Consider the following 11138-nt stretch of genomic DNA (forward strand, 5'->3'; position numbering starts at 1 on the left):
GCCTTCAGAAGAGGTAATATAACACACAGGATAAATCTAAGGCCAATACACTACACCATTCTTGTAGACATATGAAAAGGGATCGGACAAGGAAGACGACACATTAGAGGAATAGACAGGTAATACACTGTTGTTAAGCACAGAAGCATCTGAGAATTAATTTTCTACTGGTGGCACGTTAAAGGCATGGTTATTTAGAAATGTATACTGACTCACGCACAGCAACAACTGCTGCAGGAACAGCTATCTCATTTCTTGCCTTGCTTCTGAAAGTACTGAACTAGTAGTAGACATTCAAAGTATAATTTGAGATTGCTAACTCAGCTGCCACTGTTCTTTCAGAATCTGTACTGAGTCTGTTCAAGGATGCAAAGAAGTACAAGGCCTCCTGAGATTTCAGCCAAGATGGCTAGGCTAATGCTTTATATGAGACTTAGGTAGCAAACTCCCTATTACCCACTACTCCAAAAGGCTATTCATTTTCTTTATCATACGAAATCAAGAAGACTTTGAAATGTTTTTCTGAAGATTACCAAAGCTGAAACAAAGGGGAGGCATCTAAATTTTCCAGACATGATTTGTTTAGAGACTCTAGACTTGTGCCCGACAAACCATTACAGAATGGATTACAATAACAAGCCAAAAGGCTAAATGATGTTAAGGCTCAAAGGCTGAGTTCCACTCAATAGCTCAGTATACAAGTTTGCCTTCCTGACACATAATGACAGTTTAGGACAACCCTTAAATACCCTCAGATTTGGACCTTTAATGTTTCTGTGGCAACCCTCTGGTGCACCTAAGACATATACAACTTTGCTTTTTACTGAATTGCTCATTAAGGGTGAAGAAATATTACAAGGATGAGGTTGCTGGGCAGTGCATTTCCTCTGCACGTGCAAAGGATCAGCATTTCCATCTCCAAGAGACTATCAGCTGATCTTAAGATAGTCTCTGAAAAACACATCAGCATGAAATCGGCTGGATCATCAAGGTAAAACAACACTGAGTCAGCAGAATACATCCTTGTAGCAATGAAGGCTAACAGCACAGTGACTGTATCGGGAGAGAAGCATAGCCAGAGGGCTGAGGGAGTCGATTACTGCCCACTACTCATCATTTAAAAAGTACCATCCGGTATACCACATCCAATTTAGCCCTTACCAGCCACCTCCTCCCTGGTATAAGAAAGATGCCACCAAGACTTGTTACCGGGCTTGGGTCCATGCACAGGAGACATCACTTTCTAGATTTTGCCAAAGACCAAGGAATGAATTTACAGAACAAAAAGACCATAAAACAACTGCCCAATCCTAATGCATGCAATGCTTTGACTTTGCCTTCTATGATGTGAAGACAGCAGCTGCACTTTAAAAATACCTTTCAAACAACTGAAGCCCCATCTTATTTAGATTAGAGCCTCACATGCAAGTGACACTTCAAGAAGATGCAAGCTACTATTTAAACTTTTCCTGTGACTGAGGTATTTATAAGTATTCACTGTGTCCATTCTTTAGGGTCCAATGTGAGATAAATTTATTCTTTATTATTTCCTACAGTCCTCAAGAGCTATCTCCTGCCTGCCAATTTGAGACTTGTAAAAATTACTATCACAATGCCTTCTGATCTGTCAAACTGACCATCCAGCTGAGAAAATATCAGATAAGAGCAGACAAATGCAAGTGCCCAAAATATGCAATAATGCTAAAAAAAAGAAAAATCTAGAAACAAAATACACCAATGCATGCCTAGGGCGAACAGGAAAGAACAAAGCATATACAATAGATATTAGTCTTGTCGCTTAACTGTACTACTGGAAAAAGGTCAGAAACAGAGATGTAAATGGTGTAGAAATGTATTAGAATATAATTATCCAGAGATCCATAAGGTTGTAGCGGAGCTATTAAAGTTATGAAGAATACTGAAGAGTTGTGAGATTGTTTTTAAGAAGCAGAATTTTGCAAAATGATTTTATTTTTTCCCCCCATACATTTACCTTATTTTCCAATCACACAGTTTTGGATGTGGCAATTAGGGTATGCTAGATTTTCTTTTTTAGTTCTTAATTAATTATTTCAATTAATATGCAATTTATTTAAAAGATGTGTTTTGTTCTTCATAAAGTATTTTTCCTGTTTTAGAAAAGAGTTTCTTGGAAAACTTGGTAAAACATTTTCCAACAGAACAGAGAAGCATTACTTTTTGTTAGAAGAAAGAAATGTTCCACAGAACACCTATTTCCCTAATTTGACAATCTTCTTTCCAGTAAAGTGAAACGGAAATGGCTATTCCCTTCAATCCTGTTGCTCATAATACTGAAGTTGCAAAATGGCAAGACAGGAAAATTATTAATAAGTATAGTTTTGTAAAGCAAATCAACAAGGTCAAAGACTAACCTCACTAGAATCAAAATAGTTAAAAATGAAGATATGCAAAATCATAGAACCATTAAGGTTGGAAAAGACCTCCAAGTTCACCCACGGTCCACTCACCAACTCAACACCACCATGCCTACTAAACCACGTCCCGAAGTGCACACTTACACACTTTTTGAACATCTCCAGGGATGAAGAGTCCACCACTTTGCCAGGCAGTTTGTTCCAGTGCTTCACCAGTCTTTCAGCAAATAGATTTTTTCTAATAGCCAATCTAAACTTCTCCTGGCAGGAGGTTTTAATAAGCATTGGAACTCCCTATAGGAAAAAAGAATCTATACCCTCTACCATAAACATGAAAGCTTCTTCAGCTATACCTCTCGGGTGGTTGTGTTTCTCAGACTTCTTTGAGAATTGGGTTTAGTGACATTATACACATCTGTGTTCATACTATGTTACTGCTAGAAAGCGAACACCAGAAGTTGTAAAATGAATGCAGTACTGTTATGAAGAAAATACTCACTGATGTGCAAATGCAAGTTGCAAATGAACAGCCAAAACAGTTACTGGATCTAACTCACTCCCAGTAGCTACTGCCTGTTCTTCTCAAAGCAAGGATGGCCAAGCCACACAATGGTAAACCTCAGCACTGCAGGAGTTAAGCAAACTCTACTAAATCAATGCTTACACTTCAGGGTACCTTCATACTCCAGGCTGTGAACCACAATGGATTAGGAGAAGTTTCAAATGCAGCTCATGCATTTGTGTCATGGGTACTATAACCTGTACGAGAATGCATAGTAGATAATTGGAAACACTCCAGCTGTTCAAGTTTAATACATTTGTACTTATGAGCCAGCAGTTTTTGAATACGAGCCAAAGAGGCTAAGCTCTTACCAGTAGCTGATGTCGAAAACTAAACTTTTGAAGATGAAGACTACATAGAGAAGAACTACATACTGATAAACAAGTCATCCGCAAAGGCACAATATGTTCATGGACACTCAGCACTGCATCTTGTCTAGCACAACTGTTAAACACTTGATTGTATGTAACAAGACCAGTTCAATGCAGACTACCTGAAAACATCACTTTATGGTTTTAAATGTTATTATGATTAGATTCTTAAAAATCCATCCACAGTCCTTATCTGGATGAAGTACATATAACCTAAAGGTGTTGCATAAGAATTCAGTACTCTCCCAACTAGATGTCCCTCCCTCTTTTACCTTCAAAGAAAAGAAGCCTAAACTGGTTCTGTAGCTTTTAGGAAGTAGTAAGTGCCACCATATCATCACAAATCAGAATTAATCTGTTCATTTCACTCAGAACTAATTTGATAGCGTGCATTTTAAAAATCAATGAATAAACTCTCAGCACCTGGGTGCAAACTTATTCCCAGTCTTTAACAGGTACATCAATCCGATTCACCGTCACACACTGCTTAGGAGCTATAGCACGGCCTCTGTCTTACAGGGACAACTTCCTTTTACTCACTCTTGGGAAGCATCCACAAAAAGAAACTAGGACAGTGAACCGCATAGTATATTTTTTACACCACTTAGAGATCTCCAATGCAATTCAACATTATTTATACTACGTTGATCTACAATATGGGGTTGTTTTGTTTTACACTCTTGTTACTTTTAAGAACTTCCTTAAATCTTCCTAGCTTTACTTTTATACCAGCTAAATTAGGTTCTTCTAAGCTTCTGCCAGGACTGGATTTCCTTCAGTTTATTTTCTGAAAATCACATGGGTTCAAAAACAACTTGGCTTTTCCCAGTTAACCATTACTCTTGCCTTCATTTCTGTTTATGAACAGGCTTATTTTTTTGGGAAAACAAGCAAATTCAATGCCAGCCATCATCATTCCTCATCTGTTATTGGCTCCCCCTTTTTTGGTAGCTACAAGTAGCAAGGACAAATTTTCAAAATAATTTTTCATAAGATTCCTTTAAGGCAAACTAAAAAACATGGATATATTTTTATTAATGTGATGCAACAGGTCAATGAGGTAAATTTACTGCAGAAACAGCTGCTGCTGTTGGAGCTACAAAGAGTGCACAATTCAAGCAGAACAAGCAGCTTTTAAGGAACTCTTATGAAACAGTTTTTCCTGCTTATTCAGAAAAATGAAAAACACGCTATATAAATGCAAGATGACTTAGGATCAATGAGGCTACAAGTCTAAAAGATTTAAAATTTTGTCTCCGTTGATTCTTTTTGGAAAACCTGCAGGTCTTTGCTTCCACAAGGAACAGGATAATAGCACAGAACATGCCAAGTCAAGACAGGCATACAGAAACTTCCCAAGAGTAAAAATATGCAAAAAAAAAAGCTAGTGTTTTAAGGTCTAACAAACACACTTGAAAGATGTTCTTCTATCAAGACTTTAAACAGCTGTAAGTCAGTTTTATAAATCATTTGGGCAGCTCCCACTTTCACCACTGCAAGCAACTGGTCAACAACACAGCCAGTTAAACTGAAGGACATACGTAGTTTACAATTAATGCCGCAAAAATCAGCCAGTTTTAACATTGAACAGTTGCCTGATCCAGTTCACTTATGCAAATACACAAATCAATGCTAAGCACAGGAATAAGCAGAGATGAACACCTTCTTCCAGTGTCAATGCAATGCATTCATGAAGCTACAGATCACGACAGTTAAAAATGGTCAAGCGACAGTCACCCTGGCAGGTGCTTCACTTCCCTGGTATTAAACTTAGTCACAACGGTACTGAAGCAGTTACTTTCATGCTGTGAAAAAAAAAACAAACCATATATTAAAGCAGGACAATGAAACAGCATCTCAAGCTAAAGGCAACATTTAAACCTGAACAAGCTACTCACGCAAGAGTCCTCCAATGAGGAGTCTCTGCAACTACTAGCAAAACAAAAGCAGGTTTCTCAGATGATACCCTTGCTCCCTTCTCCCAAGCTCCACCCTATCTTCCAAGAAAAGTTTTAGTCAGTGAAAACACCATGGGACCACATAGTTTGATTGCCCAATCAAGCCAAAAGGACAAAGTTGCTCTCAGCTTCCTCTTTTACATAGGAAGTTGCAACACTGAATAGTCGTCAATTCACTAACGAAAGTAAAGCCACAAAATCAGAAACTAATCTGTTTGGAGCTGTATTGCCATGATGTACATAATTAAATGTACTGCAGTGCTTATTACTTGAGTGATGGTAATTTATCCTGACCATTGGAGTGCCATCAAATGGAATGTGCATACATACTAATATTGTTATATGCAGGCAGTCAAGTTATTAGCAAGACTGAAGAAATTAAACCAAATGACATTTCAGCTGCATCTAAGACTGACCATTCTCAACAGTCACTACTCATTTCTGCAACTTTTTAGTCCTCACTTCTTAGTACCTTGTTTCAGCACCTTTATTCTACCTTCATACTGGACTAAACGGGTAAAGAAATAGTTTTCTTCACTGTGGTCTTCCCCATTTAATTTTTCAATAGACTCTATAGGATTTGCAGAGGCATGGTAATTCTTGTGGCTCAGGATATTTACCCTCACTGTAGAAAGTCCCCTAACAGCCTATCAATAGATATTTTGAAGTACCAGTGAATCATTACAGTCATGGTTCTCTCTCATTCCCGAGACATTGCAAGTCACCAAAGTTTGTATTGGACCTTCTTATCCATTAAATTTTCTATTACTTTTCAGCTACATGCAAACCTTTTTGCACCACATTTGATTTGCTACCACCATCTAAAATGTTTTCCTCTGCCGCAAAATAACACTAACCCACTTGATAGTCTGTTGCTTATGTCTGTTTCTGTCAAATCATCTAGTAGATGCACAGTTTTTCCAGTTAACCACAAACTAAACAACAAAACCCTGAAGTTCAAAAATTGGAAGTTAGAGAAGAAGGATTTAGATTGTAGTCAAAGGAGTAAGATACAGTTGAGTATACTGTGTTAGTGAGGGAAAATGAGACACTAGTTTGGCAGCAGCCCATGCTTTTTGGATCTTGCACCAGTAGAGCTTGGGGTGTGTTCAAACAGACATTGGATTTGTACATTGGTGAAACTTAATAGCTTTTACAAGGAAGTATTTACACTTGAGAACCGTGAGGGTTTTTTAATTTATATTGCAGGTAACAGCAAAGATCTAGGTTTAACTTCATTTTCACTTCTAGTTACTAAAGAGGAAAAGGCATTAAGAACTGAGCTTTGCAGATATAACTGCAACCAACGTACAAAAAATCTGAAGCAAATTCATAAAGAACTGTCATGTAGAAGGTAAAGTTAACACTTGACCACCACCTTTTCACTCCCAGTTACTGAATCAAGTTACTATCTATCCACAGATGTCACAGTATAAATCCTTTTAGACTTTGTAGCTTTCCCTGTGGACAATTTCTCAGACTTTGATAAATATTTTTTCAAATTGTTGAGTGTATTGGTTCAATTTTGTAAATTTTCATAGCTGTGAAACAGGGTTTTTGACACTATCTTATAGAAGTCTGTATGTTGCCAAGAAGTAGAGGACTTGTTTTAGTGCTTCTGGAAAGCAGAAGACATTTATCACATCTTAAAGTGCTGTGCTTCTTCCTTCCTAATGGATTATAAAAAGGAGGCCTACTGGCTATACTGGGATTGAAAGTATGTAGATATTTTCCTTTTTGACAACACTTTATGTGCACAGAAATTAAATATATAAAAAGGTCTATAAATAAAGATGTTTTGCAGCATTTCTTTTCATCTGTCCTAAATGATTTGGAACAATTCTTTTTCTTTTGTTAGAAAGGACCTTAAAGACTATCTACTTCCAACCTACCTTCCATTAGATAAGATTGCTCATAACCTCACTCTGGTCTTGAACGCCTCCAGGGACAGAGCATCCACAACACGTCTGCGTAACCTGTTGTAGGGCCTCACCACATTCACAAGAAAAAATTTCTTTCTAATATCTAGTCTAAATCTCCCCTCCTTCATCTTAAACCCATTACTGCTTGTCCCATCACTACACTCCCTGACAAAGAGCTCCTCCTTAGCTTCCCTGTAGGTCCCTTTTAAATACTTGAAGGCTGCTATGAGGTCTCCCCAGAACCTTCTCTTTTCTAGGCTGAACAATCCCAACCACCTCAGCCTGTCCTCATATGGGAGGTGCTCCAACTCTCTGATCATCTTCATGGTCCTCCTGTGGACTTAAAAGATCCATGTCCTTCCTGTGCTGAAGAAGACTCCAGAACTGGATGTAATATAAGAGCAGAAGACACAGAGTAGAGAGGCAGAATCCCCTCCCTCGACCGGATGGTCACACTTCTCCTAACACAGCCCAGGATACAGTTAGCTTGAAGCAAAGTTATGGGGGAGGTACAATATAGGTATATTCAGCACTCCTATTTAACTTCTGCAAACTGCTGTTGGGATGGTGTTTCGCACCGAAGATAGTAAACTGAAGGCGACAGTACCAGTGTTAACTTCAGAGATGTTTCAACTGCACAACAGTATGACCACAAGAAGGTCCACGCTTCCTGAAAAAGCTAAAACTTACACAGAGACATACATAAATTCAGTTAAGCAAACTGGTAGATACACCCATAGGTCTGATGAGATTGAGACAACAAATGTGCTTGCCTAGACATAACTGGTGAAAGTTTACTTGGAGCCATGAACAAAGAGGGCACAGTATGTCCAGTCTAACTCGGTTTGAGAGCTGCTGTCCAGTGTTTTAATAAAAGGTTTGGAAAACACAAGGATATTCCATTCCTGAGGTACAACTGTAAACAGAAAAGCATTCTAAACCAATATATCCAAGAGTAGTAACACAGTCCTCTACACAGCTGTGCCACCAAAATGAAGGCCAACAGTTTCCACAGCAGGCATTCTAACCAAAACAAATTATTAATACAACCAAGAAAGATTGCATGACCTAGCAGGCGAGTATAAAAAGACTTCTCATTATACAGGGAGGTCCAGCATGAAAACAACAGCTAAAAATTCCATTCCATTATTGACAAAAGGGCACAGCAAATTCTACTTCCATTTACGTTTTGTTAAAGTCCTCTATGACAGATGACAAAAAAAATCTGAACGTTTTCACTGGTTACGGACTCAGGAGTACGTGAGCAGCTGGAACAGGACCATATCTCTGGAGGGCAGATGGAACAACAACAACAACTTCAAAAGTATTTGTTCCATCTGAAACTAACTGTAAATTAATTGGAACAATTAAAGATGACAACCTACAAGAAACATGTAATACTATTAAGTATATAAAAGATACTTTCTAAGTATCCTTCTACCTTATCAGCCCTAAAATATACAGACCCCAGGATGACAACCCAAAATATTATTGGACATAAACAAACCCACTGAACTTTGATAAATAAGTTCAAGAAAAAGGCTAATAGTATTTTTCTACTGGCATCAAGTGAACACAGCGTTAAGGAAATTCAAAGTTTACTGTACATGGCAAAGAATTAGCAAAATCAGTCATTTCTGTAGCTCAGGAAACACTGGCCCATGAGCAAAATAAACATTGTTTGTGTTTGTTGAACAGAAAAAGCAGCAGTGTACTCATTCCAAACTTTTATCGCTTTCCTGAGATACAGGCGGTATCTTTTAGTTAAGCTAAAAAGCTGACAGTCCAAGTCAAATCTATTTTTACTAGATCTGGTCCTACAGAAAAGCAATGGCTCACAGTTCAATTTGTGCACTATAAACTGCAGCCAAGTTGAATTTTGCTACAAATTGCCTGGGAATTTCCCCAAGCCAATAGTCTTAAAGGAATAAATGATAAAATATAGAAGTGCTATTGACAGATATAACACAGAGAATTCAAGTCATGTTTTACATCACAGAAATGCACCGATGAAACATGACATATTACCTGTAGACATTTTAGCAGAAATTGAACTAGAAATAGCTGGAGGTCAAAAAAAGGAACAGAGCTGGTGCATGTTGAGGAAGATAAGAATTCCTCAGGTTCCAGGAGGCATGGACAACAAACATCAATGGCTGCAGACAACAAGGCTGTTTGGGAAGTGGGTCTGCAGCCTCACAAAAACTGTCTTCTCTGCTATCTGTCTGTCTGAGAATGAAAAAGACTATCTTTGCCAGTTCGACTCATCCACCCTGAAAAGGGGATTGGGCTAGGTTATAGGACTTGTCACTTTGACAGAGGTATCAATAGACAATAAGAACACCAGCACTTAACACCTTCTAAGCATCCAATATTACTAGAGACCAACACATTTACAATAGCATGCACTTCTTAAGAAGTGACTGCCAGCAAGGTAAATTAGTGTGTTGCATAAAAGCATTTAGAAGTTAAAGTCCTTCAAGGGTTTAAGTCCTTTAAGTACTGGCAAAGATGAAAAATCGTACCTCTCCTGAAGTCAGGCTTTAAGGATTTTACTTCCCAGTAAGTCCTATGACAGAACACTGCAAAGCGTGTTAAGTTGTTAAAAGTTGCAATAATAATTATGAAGTATCTCTTCAGATATCTTGAGCCAAAATGATCATCAGTATTACACTGAGTTAGCTGATGTAGGTCCAAATTCAAGTCAAATTAAATGGCCACAAGGCAAAGAATAACAAACAAAAGCACCTCAAGATCCACAGGACTCACAGCCCATGAGTTATTAGTCTGAATCATAATTCAAGTTTCTGCAATTCCATTACAGATTCAAAAAAATCTATAAAAATCAAAAACTTTAAAGTTCAAAAACTGTAGAAACTCCAACTTGAAAAAGGTAGAAATGCCACTAAGAACTAAAATCAAATAATCGAAGTGTTGTTTGTAATGACCTCAGCCTCATGTAACTTGTATACCTACAGCTTGTCATACAGCAAAAAGCCTCAGAAGATCTCCATCTGCCCTAAAAAAAACTGAGACACTCCTCTAATTGGTTTAATATTATCATCTACAGTAGTCAGCCTATGACTCTGCTCAAAGCAGATTGCTCTCATCCTGTCCAAGTGACCTAAGCAACTCATCACCAACTCACGGCCTTTCAGAGGACAAGGATCCGTGTGTCTCTTTGGCTTCATCTGCCAAAATCAGCATCCAGTGTCCCAATGTAACAGATTCAACACATCAATCTCCCCCTCCAAAGTCACCAGAAAAAAAAAAAAACATTCTGGTGTAGTTTGCCAAAACGAGTCCCAGATTCAATCCATGTGTCCCAAGATGATTTGTGTATACTCTGTATACACCTAGTGAATCTATAACTATATCCTGTGTTTCCAAACTTGAGCAGTACGCACTCTTTTTGCTCCTCCATGCTTCATAGGAACACTGGCTATTAAGAACTCTATCCAATTTGCAACACTGAGCACTACAGATACTCAGCTATTTCCAGCTTTTACATACATGCACAGCCTTCTTCCTACCTTTCGCTTGCTACTTCTCCATTCACATATGACTAAATTTCATAATTATTTGAGACAGTTTCCTTAAAAAAAGAGTCTGATTGTACTTTCTGAATTTTAAAGACCACTGACTTGCTGTGATTCCTACTATTCCACCACACAGAATATAAACACACCTATGGATGCAGATTCACATCATGGCTACAGTTATATTTCTGTGCTGCCTAAAGCAGAAAGTTACCCATTGCCATAACAACAAAACAGCTCCCTTTAAACTCAAAGCTTAGCAGGACTGGGACCTATAGCTTCTAAAAAAAAGAAGCTGCCAGGTACCTCGCAGCAAAAGAATGGAGAGATTTGAAGTCATCGTGATAGTTTAAGACATTTATAACCAGATACGTATTTGATCAAACGCAG

General features: G+C 38.1%; 1 protein-coding gene across 2 annotated transcripts in view; it reads right to left on the reverse strand.

The window, feature by feature from the left end:
- Nucleotides 1-11138, reverse strand: part of FNDC3A (fibronectin type III domain containing 3A) — a 124992-nt gene that overhangs the window by 112892 nt on the left and 962 nt on the right. The window lies entirely within an intron of this gene.

The sequence above is a fragment of the Cuculus canorus genome, chromosome 1, assembly GCF_017976375.1.
Source record: "Cuculus canorus isolate bCucCan1 chromosome 1, bCucCan1.pri, whole genome shotgun sequence".
In the NCBI taxonomy this organism is placed as follows: domain Eukaryota; kingdom Metazoa; phylum Chordata; class Aves; order Cuculiformes; family Cuculidae; genus Cuculus; species Cuculus canorus.